The sequence below is a fragment of the Emydura macquarii genome, unplaced genomic scaffold (assembly GCF_026122565.2).
Source record: "Emydura macquarii macquarii isolate MOO-44397 ecotype Brisbane River unplaced genomic scaffold, CSIRO-AGI_Emac_v2 contig_3231, whole genome shotgun sequence".
NCBI lineage: Eukaryota > Metazoa > Chordata > Testudines > Chelidae > Emydura > Emydura macquarii.
The window spans coordinates 52631-62595 of NW_027133368.1; the positions used below are offsets into that span (position 1 = coordinate 52631).

Below are 9965 nucleotides of genomic sequence, written 5' to 3' on the forward strand. Positions count from 1 at the left end.
GTTGGCAGACTGGCTGTGAGACTCTCTCCCTCTGAGGTTCGGTCCCACCATTAACTCTGTGAGCTGGGGGTGCAGCTGGCCTTCCCAGCACAGCACGGGGATGCATTCTCAGGCAGTGACCCTGCTGGCCACAGAAGGTGCACTGCTTCTCCACCCACCCCGGGACTTTCCCTGCCCTCTGCTTGTGGGGCTCAGCCTGGGCCTGATCCCTGCCCTCTGATCCCATTCCATCCCTGTTAGCTTTTCTCTCAAAACCAGATAACTCTCCACATATTGCCCTGCCAGTTTTCCAATTATGGTCACATCTCTGGGATTTCTGTCTATTAACTGTGATTTCAGGACAGGGCGGCAGAATCTACTGGTTCAGAAACAAATACAGAGCACGTCTAGTAAACTGCAGCCGCACCCTATTTCTGGGCGAGGTGCAATCTGCCCTCTGCACGTGAGCTAAGCCACACCATCACAATGTTTTAAGTGAGCTGAACATACTTTTGTAACAGCCTCTCTGACTGTATCCTCATAGCTCTGTGGGTATTGTAATCATTGACTCATTAATATTGTTATCATAATGTAAGAAAAGTGAAAGAGACAAAGCTGTTCTGGTCAATTACATGATAAGGTTTTATATTATATGAGGTTAGCGAGCAGGTAGAGGCTGAGATAAAAGAGGAATCTCTACAGTTAAAGCACCAAAAATGTGGATCAATTAGTTAATTCTAATGGGACAAGGATGCCACCACTTCATATACATTGCTTATAAAGGGGACTACTATTCAGTTAGGCCAACACCTTCTAAATGCACAGTGCGATCTGCCATGGCACGAGCCGGCCTTCATTCTCCTGCTCATGAAAGATGTCCTAACTGGCTCGGAGCAGAGAGAAGAAGCCAGATCCCCTGAATTTTAACCTTAAACTAATACAGTACCAAGGATTTTGAGCTGCCATAGTTTGTTTCCAAGCACTGCACTGCAGAGCCCGCTTTGCCACGATTAACTGAAAAATAGGGGGGAACCTGAAATGAAAGTGATAAGAAATTGGGTGGCATCAGTAGACCACAACCTTAAGATGCATAAATTAACAAATCCGTATGTATTAAAGAAGTAAAATAATGATTTAGAAGTTTAACAGTTTGGTAATTTAAAATGTGTGAACAAATTGGCCATGCAGCCCAGACGGGTAAGTTAAAATTTCTTGGGGGTACACAGGCCAGTTACTTGGAGCTGGTGTACTTGGTAATGGCCTTAATGCCTTCCGGCATGGCATGCTTAGCCAACTCCCCAGGGGGCAGCAGGCCCACAGCGGTCTGGATTTCCTGAGAGGTGATGGGCAAGTCTTGTTATAATGAGCCAGGCGGGACGCCTCTCCGGCTATGTGCTCGAAAAGATCATTAATAAAATAATTCATGATGCCCACCATGGCTTTGGAAGAAATCTGGATGAACGTGTTTCAGCACCTTGCACATGCAGATGGAATACCTCTCCTTCCTGGTCTTGTGATGCTTTTTATCCCCTTTCTTTTGGGTCTTAGTCACCGTTTTCTTGGATGCAGGAGCAGACTTTGCCAGCTCAGGCATCTCGACTGCTGCTTACACACCACAGAGCACAGAAGGGGCAGTCTAATCAGGTGGCCAATGACTAATGTGTTCTTGGGCAAAAGGGTGGGCTGAGGTTAGATAAAGCTCACTCCAGGGGCTGCAGGGAGGGGTAAAACAGGTGTACTCAGCCCAAAACCAGAGTGTCATAATTGATTTAGCAGTTTTGATTGGTCTATAAGTATGGGCCAATCAGAGAAGGTCTGAAGGTGATTGGAGGATAAAGTAGGATTGGAGAATAGACCAATCAGAACAGGCAGGTAGGAGTCAGCCAAGTTAGGACCAGAACCAAAACCAAAGAAGATCAGAGTGACCTAAAAGAGCAAGGAACAGCAAGGAAAGCTGTGCTCGAGGATTTACATGTGTGTTTTAGTTTAGGTTTAGATTGATTGTATTAGGAAAGATTGGCTACTCTCAATAAAGAAAACACTTTGTTTTGGAAAAGCACTGCTTGGGTGTCAATCCTTTGAGTGGGGAACTGTATCTGTGTCCTCCTAAGAGAAAACAGATCTAGTCTGGTCTGGAAGGTTCCTGAGGGGCATAGAGAGATCTCTGATAAACCCTGGCCATGTCACTTGGGCAGACACTCCCCCCGTTCTTGTAAAAACAGATAAATGCGTCAAGTAAAGAGAATCTCTGGTAAGTCTAGGGTGACCAGATAGCAAGTGTGAAAAATCAGGACAGGGGATGAGGGGTAATAGGCACCTATATAAAACAAAGCCCCAAATATTGGGATGGTCACCCTAGGTAAAGCCCAGGAAGCAGCAATAGGTGAGATATTATAGGGGTATCCTGAGTCTGTTAACAAAACCATTTATTGAAATTTTGTCAGGTCAAAACTGATCCTGGTGAAATATTGCAAAGGCTTTTCTACACAGAGCAGCACTCAGGAAAGTTAAACTGTGCTCTCTGCTGCTTTCTTCCTTCTCTTTGGGCTTAAAAAAAAAATCAAGTGTGGCTTACACCTGGACCATCCATGACTTTAAAAATGTTCAAGGCAGGTTAAAAGCCTGATGATTAACAGTGTTTTGGGGAAGGACTCCTGGAGTCTTCAGTGGTTGCTCTGACTGGTATTGTCAAAACAAGAGCATCCACACAGGGGTTTAAAACGTTAAGGCTCTGAAAATTATGTGCATTAATTAACACTTTTAATTTCACATTATGTAGATTAGTCCTTAATAAGGGAAGGGAATATGGGAAATTGGGGAGGTGGGGGGGGGAAGCCCCTGTTAATTCCTTTAGTTTAAAATGTTATAACTGGTTTTCATGGCACCCACACAAATGGGGGGCTGCAGACATTCAGATGCAAATATCTCTGATGGCAAAGGATCAGTTTTTGCCACACAGTCGGTATCAAGAGTTGTCAAGTTATGAATAATAGTGGTTCATTTAACATCTGAGGGCTAGTCTAGTGGGATTTTCTAAAACATCTAGATGCTTTTGACCTTTAAAAATCTGTCCTGTAGTGAATATTTGAGGACCAAGTTCTACACACAAGTGGTGATGTGAAAAAGCACTAGTGTGCTCTGTAAGGAGTCAAAATAACAGATGACAAAGGTAATCCCCGTTGGCAGATGAAAGAAACTTGAAGTTTTGACACCAGCTCAGGAACTCAGTCAGCCTCGACATCATGTGACCCTAAGGCATACATTTCTGAATAAAAAAAAAAAGAAAAAGAAAAAAATTAAAATGAAATATTAATAGTGCAAAGATGGTGCTAGTTGGTGATTGCTAAAGCTACTAGCCACTGTTAATATTTTCAATGATTATTACAGATATAAATTAAACAGCCCAGTGACATCCTTCTGCACAGTATTAACGCAGGTAAATGATGAAGTGCTCAGAGAAATCAAAGTAAATAACTTAAAAAAAGTGAAATTACATTTACAGCGGATGACAGGAAGAAAGCTGTCCCATCCAAGCAATCAGAACAGCTGCTAAGACAAATGTCTGAACTGGCAGGGGGCTTTATGTAGACACAGAAACTGATAAGGGCTTCTTTTAAACACTAAAAACATGCATGAACATTATGATTTTTGGAGGGGGCGTGTCTGCGAAATATCTCACTGACTCAAGTCTCCTTTAGCACCGCAATACAATCCTATCAGATCGGGAAGAGCTGCCTTGTCTAGGCATTGGGATGCCCTGCGCCTGTAAGAACACAGCCCTGGGAAGCAATGCTAAAACGTACCATGATGGGAGACGGAGGAAACCCCATCTGCTCCACATTTCTGCTGCCAATGCTGGTAGCTCACCTCATCTGGGATAGCTATTACCCCCTCTGCCCTTCCTTACCCTGCGGTTTTCCCCTTTGCCACTGTCAGGCAGCAGCTCAACCCCCACTGCTGCTACCACCACCACTGCTTTGGCCCTTCAGCCCCCCTCTGCCAGCTGTTTGACCCTTTAACTCCTGGGAACTGCAGGCAGCTGCTTGCCACGCCCAAGAAAGGGCAGAGTGAGGGCAGCAGCTTCAGCAGATGTAACGGAGCATGTGCAGAGATGGCTGACGCCCGCTCAGCTGTCACGCAGAGGTACGAATCCCCCCGATGGAGCAACCCGGGACTGGGCGCGTGTCACACTCGGTCCTTTTATTCTGCAGCCCGGCAGGGCGCGAAGGGCAATTGCAGAAGGGGCTTCAGTGCATTTCATAGCCAGGCTCTTTCGCTGCAGACAGGGGCACTAGCTTTGATTTACGTGCAGTCCCAGGGAAGGCAGCTGCTGCTGCGGGCTGCAGCCCGGATTGGTATCCAAGGGGCACAGGAAGGGGCTGGATCAGCTGGGGGGGGGGGATTGTATCTGGTTGCATCCGGTGCTGGCTCCCGGGGGGGTCACTCTGCATTGCAAAAAGTAAATAGTAATAATCAGGGCATCAGAGGGTCACACACGGTGCGGATCCTGTTACCGGCTGTCTCCACTGTCATCTGGGAGCCTGGACAGCTGCCCCCCCCAGGGGGGTCTGTGCTGGGCAGAGACCTGCATTGAACCCCTCTGCGCCCAGCCGCGGGGGGGACTTTCTCCGGTATCTGGAACCAGCCCCTGGCCCTGCCGACACCAGCTCCAGAGCCGGAGATTGCAGGTGATGAGAGAGACCCGCGGGAAGGTGCCGGGGCCGGGCAGGAAAGTGACTCTGCCCAAGGGAGCCTCCGAGCTCAGCCCCTGGGAATCTGCCCCCTTCTTGCTAATGCACCTGCGGGGCGGGGGAGATCTGTGCTGCCTTGACAGCAAGGAAGTCCCTGGCCCCAGCTCCAGTCAGGATCTGCCCCAGGGGGAAGAGGTAGAGCAGTTGCAGAAGGAGCCCCAGTGATTCCCCCCCCCCCCCCCCCTTGTCTCTCTGGGGAGTGAAGTTCTCAGGAAGTTAAGGTTGAAAAATAAGACAGATGTGGGGCAGAGGCAGGAGACGTGGTGAAATGTGGCAGTTTTAACCATCTCTGCCCCATTGGGGAAATAACGGGGGAGAGAAGCAAGAGTTTGCAGCACCGAGGACAGGGAAGAACAAGGGGTTATTCTAGTTTAAAAAATCTCTCCTCATTACCAACCCCCTCAGAGACCCCGCGGGAAGTCCCTTTGACAGGTAAATCTCCCCAGTATTAAAATGCTGACAAGTGCATTTTTGCTACATCAGATACATCAAGCCGGAGAGAGGGGGACTGGGTGTATTTGTATGAACATTTCCAAGAACCCTCCCCCTTCCTTGTAAATAATGTGACACCCCCTTAAATCACCTGTGTGGAGCCCTTGGTAAGATCGGGGCCCTTGAGCTTTTTGCTACTCTTAGTAAAAATGGCTATTGGTTACTGAGAGCTCCGGTGACATGCAGAGGGGGGATTCTCAGTCCTCTTTTGGGGAAATATTTTGTGTTTAAAAAAAGGCTCTTTATTTTTTTTAAATAATAAATCTCTGTTAAATATTCCTAGGACTTCAAAACAGTGTTTAAAAAAGGATGTTTTGCTGGGGAGACAAGGCCTGTCAAAGTTAATCCTAAATGGGGGTAGATTGAATTCTCCATCACTGGAAGTGTTTCAGTCAGGAGTGGAGTCTTTCTAAACAATTTGCTATAGCTCAAAGGGAAATTATGGACTCAATGCAGGAGTTACTAGGGGGAAATTATCCACACTGTGTTCTGCAAATCAGACCAGATGATCACCATGGGCCCTTCTGGCTGAAATTTCACATCCTAGTGTGAGCACTGGTCCCTTCCCATTAGCATTTTATTTACTAACATAATTTACTAGTGGCAGAAAAGTGTGAGAAGAGTTTTATGGGGCACAGACCTTTGCCAACATCATGTTGCCTTCCACCTAATCCTGACAGGCACTGAACCTTTAATTTAGATGAAGAAGTGAGATGATGTGTCCAGAATTTTTAAAAGTGACCTGAAAAATGGAAATTAATTAGCTTTCTGGTCAGTTTCCTTCTGATCAATAAAAAGGCGTGGGAACTTTTTTATTCTTTTACTAATTAAAAATTCTGGTCTTAAGAACCCTAATGGACAACTAATGAATTAGTAGCTTTATAATGTCCAGGATTTTTTAGCACTAGTGACTGTGTACCTAAAGACTTGATTCAGAGATGAAGTGATTTTTATTCAGTCAGTTTAAACATTTTTAAATTGGTTTGCTTTTACAATATATTTGACTCCAAACACTTGGTGGAAAAGATGTGTTAGTTCAATATTCGGCACCTCCGTCCTCACAGAGAGTCTGAGAAAACTCCCAGTATACATGAGTTGCCCAATCAGCCAAAGCAACAATAAGAGAGTACAGATATTTTTGGAAGAAAAAATTTTTTAAAAAAATTTTGCTTGGGGGGAAAAGAATTTGCCAAGAAACTGTCAGGCCTCTGCTGTGTGCCTCAGAGAAGCACAAAAGGGAGCAGAACTGTTGTATTCATTTAGATCAGTGGTTTCCAACCTTCTTGGCTTGAGGGCCACCGATATCATTTTTACAATCCTGAACGGCCACCAGTCTCTGACAGCAGCATCCCCACACCCCCACTGCAGCCAGATGGAAGGAGTTCAGCAAGGAGGCTACATGTCCTGTAGCCCCATGCATGCCAATTGGGTCCCTAGGCAGTGTCTCCCTTCTGCAGCCAGCAGGATGGGAGATCACTGCATCCCTCCCTCTGGCTCCAGCAGGGACCCCAGCACCTATGGACCCAGGTGGAGAGCTTTGCCGTGATCCCTGTTATAGCCAGGGGAGGGCAGCGCTGATCTCCCGTCCCCTTGGCTGCAGCAAGATGCCTTCATGTGTCTTGTAGCCCTGCGACAATGTGCTCCACCTGGGTCCTTAGGCAGTGGCTCCCTTCTGCAGCCAGCAGGAGGGGAGTGCGAGCCACTTTGAAAGACCCTGAGGGCCACTTTTGGCCCGTGGGCCATGGGTTGGGAACCACTGATTTAGATGGAATATATGGGCCAGTGTTAACATAACCCAGTCATTGTCCAACATTAAACAGTGTTACACGTAGTTCAGGATTTGGCATACAGAGACCTCAGCCTGCTTAGTACCATGGCAAACCTACTATTGAAAATCCTTTAAACCTTGTATTAAATATAAAGAAAAGAAGGATAAACAGTTAAAGCATTTGAACTGTAAAGTATTAAATACTTTTTAGCAACATTTTAGCAACATTCCTTGTTCCCTTTCCCAGGAGCTGGAGAGAGTTTTAGAAATGTGGTATCAGAGAGGGTAATAATGGTGATGTCATCGGGATCCCTCTCTTGGGCCTAGCCCAGCCAGGACATCTCAGGGTCAGGATGGCGAAGGGTCCTGGTCTTCTGTATTTTTCCCCCAAAGTCTTTTTAAGGACCCAAAAGGGGAGTGATTAAATTGGGCTAGTTTCTAACACACCCATTTTGGTTTACTGGTTTCTGGACCCACATTTTCTTGTTTACCAGGCATGACTTTAACACAGTCCTTGAGTTATATCAGTAAGTCTTTTTGTTTAGACCAATTCAGATTTTGTCTCTCTTTTGTACCCTTTCCTAGCAACATTTGTGATTCTGGGTTATTGTGACATCTTATGAGCTTTCGCATACAGTAGAACCTCAGAGTTACAAACCGACCGGTCAACCACACCCCTCATTTGGCACTGGAAGTATGCAATCAGGCAGCCGCAGAGACAAAAAAAGCAAATCCAGTACAGTGCTGTGTTACATGTAAACTACTAAAAAAAAACAACAGGAAAGTTTAAAAAACAGATTTGCCAAGGTAAGGAGACACTTTCTGTGATTGTTTCATTTAAATTAAGATGGCTAAAAGCCGCATTTTTCTTCTGCATAGTAAAGTTTCAAAGCTGTATTAAGTCAATGTTCAGTTGTAAACTTTTGAGAGAACAACTAACGTTTTGTTCAGAGTTACGAACAACCTACATTCCCGAGGGGCTCACAACTCTGAGTTCTACTGTACTTTTTTACAGTTGAGTTCACAGCGAGGGTAAATTTGTCAGCCCCGTTACTGCAATAACAAGCTTTTCTTTTCTTTTCAAATGACCTTTAAGGAAAGGCCATTTTTCAAGTACATGACACTCACCTCCAACTACAGATTTTGCCTTTTCCTCTCTAATTCTTGCATTTTGAAGTAAAGTCCCCACTGATGTATGCTTTTCTCCTTCTAGTTATTACATTCTGATATTAATCTTCTCCAAAGGGAAGAGCGATGTCCTTGAGGGACACTGCCCAGCCACAGTTTGCCCCATTTCAGCTGGTGCCCCTCCTGGCCAACCCAGCTCCCCGCAACCAACAGCTGTCAATCACCTGCCCCTCCCCTGCTACTGCCCCCTCCCAGCTGCCACAGGACCTTCTGGCTCCATCACTCACTCACTGCCCCTAATTATTTGGCATCACACAGGGCTCCCTGCTGCCTGTGTTGGAGGAAACAACTTTTCATTTGTTTATCAAACACAGAGAAAAATGCGGGGTGATTTTTTTTATCATTCTCTCGGTTGATCCAATATTGATCCAAATTCCTCTAATTTTCTCTGTTTTCCATCCAATTTCCAAATTAGATAGAAAATTCCCTCTGAATTTCGTCCCTTTTCTGTAACCAGTCATTAATATAAAATCGCCTCAGATTTTTGCCAATTTCCAGTCAACTTTCAAGTGTTGGTATAAAATCCCTTCAGAGTTGGGGAGTTCCCCTCCCTTTCATTATCAGCAATTTCTCCTGCTATTGGAGGGAAACCTTTGCTCTGTCATTACCCCCGATGTGATGGGGCAAAGTATACTCCTAATCTCCTTGAGGTTCTAGACCTGCTCCCTAGGGCAGCCCCAGACTCTGACACTGTAAATTGAGTCAGAGACTCCAGGTGATTGAGAAAGAATGCAGGAAAAGTGCTGGCGATAGACAGGAAATTGACTGTCTTCACAAACAGCCTCTCCTCACCCGCAACTCTGCTCCCCATGGGTCTGTGAGTTCCAGAGCTTCTTGCTCCCATCAGCGCTATGAAAGAGAGAACACCCCTGGGAATGGCACAGTGGCCAAGTTTCCCAGACACAGACATGTTGGAAATATTAGAAGTATGGGTCACACGTACAGGCAAGCATAATGGCTTACATGAAGGTAACTGACTTTGACCTAGTTTTTGCTGGTTGCAAGTGTTGCATTGCAAAATTAATTCTTGCATGGACTTGCTTAAATTATAGCTGCTGTGAAGGATAAAGAAGATGTTTTGTATTGTGCTGAAGGACCGAGATAAGAAGAAGTTAATCATAATCTCTGAACTAGATGACATCTCATGGTCCCTTTCAGTCTTACATTCCTGTGATTCTGTGATCTACTTACTGCAGCATCCCTGGGCTGATTCACTTTCCTGGAAACAAGGGGAGGAATCGAAAGAGGAAAAACCAGTTCCTCTCTCTGCTTAGTCTGGATGCTGCTGGGGGAATGTGCTGCTCTCAGAGAAAATGTCAGGGTGAATCCCCAACGCAGCTCCTTTGATTCTGCTTTTCGATTACAATTGAAGCATATAGTAACCCTGACAGGTAGCGTTGCCTGCACAATTTCAGTCTAACGGAACTTTTTCAGTTGCTTATAACATACTTAAAGTTACTAGATGAGCTTGGATCTGATCCACTCCAGCAAATCCTATGTTCATCTTTCGAGTTGACAATCTCTGTCCTGATGACTTTATTTTTGAAAGTTGGATGAAAAAACATTTGGCCTGTTTTTGAGACGGGTCCAGGAAAAAGAAGGGAAATACAATTTTACCATTTTTTTAAAAAGTTTGTTTTTGTTGAAAGACTACTTGATTACACCGTATAAGGACCTTTCCCGAGGGAAAATAATAGGTACCAAAGGAAAATTTAGTCTAGTGGGTAAAGGTGTAACATCGACCAATAGCTGGCAGCTGAAGCTGGTCAAATTCAGATGAGAAATTA

General features: G+C 45.3%; 1 pseudogene; it reads right to left on the reverse strand.

The window, feature by feature from the left end:
* Positions 1 to 638: 638 nt before the first annotated feature.
* Positions 639 to 2388, reverse strand: LOC137142550 (histone H2B 8-like; annotated as a pseudogene).
* Positions 2389 to 9965: the final 7577 nt, after the last annotated feature.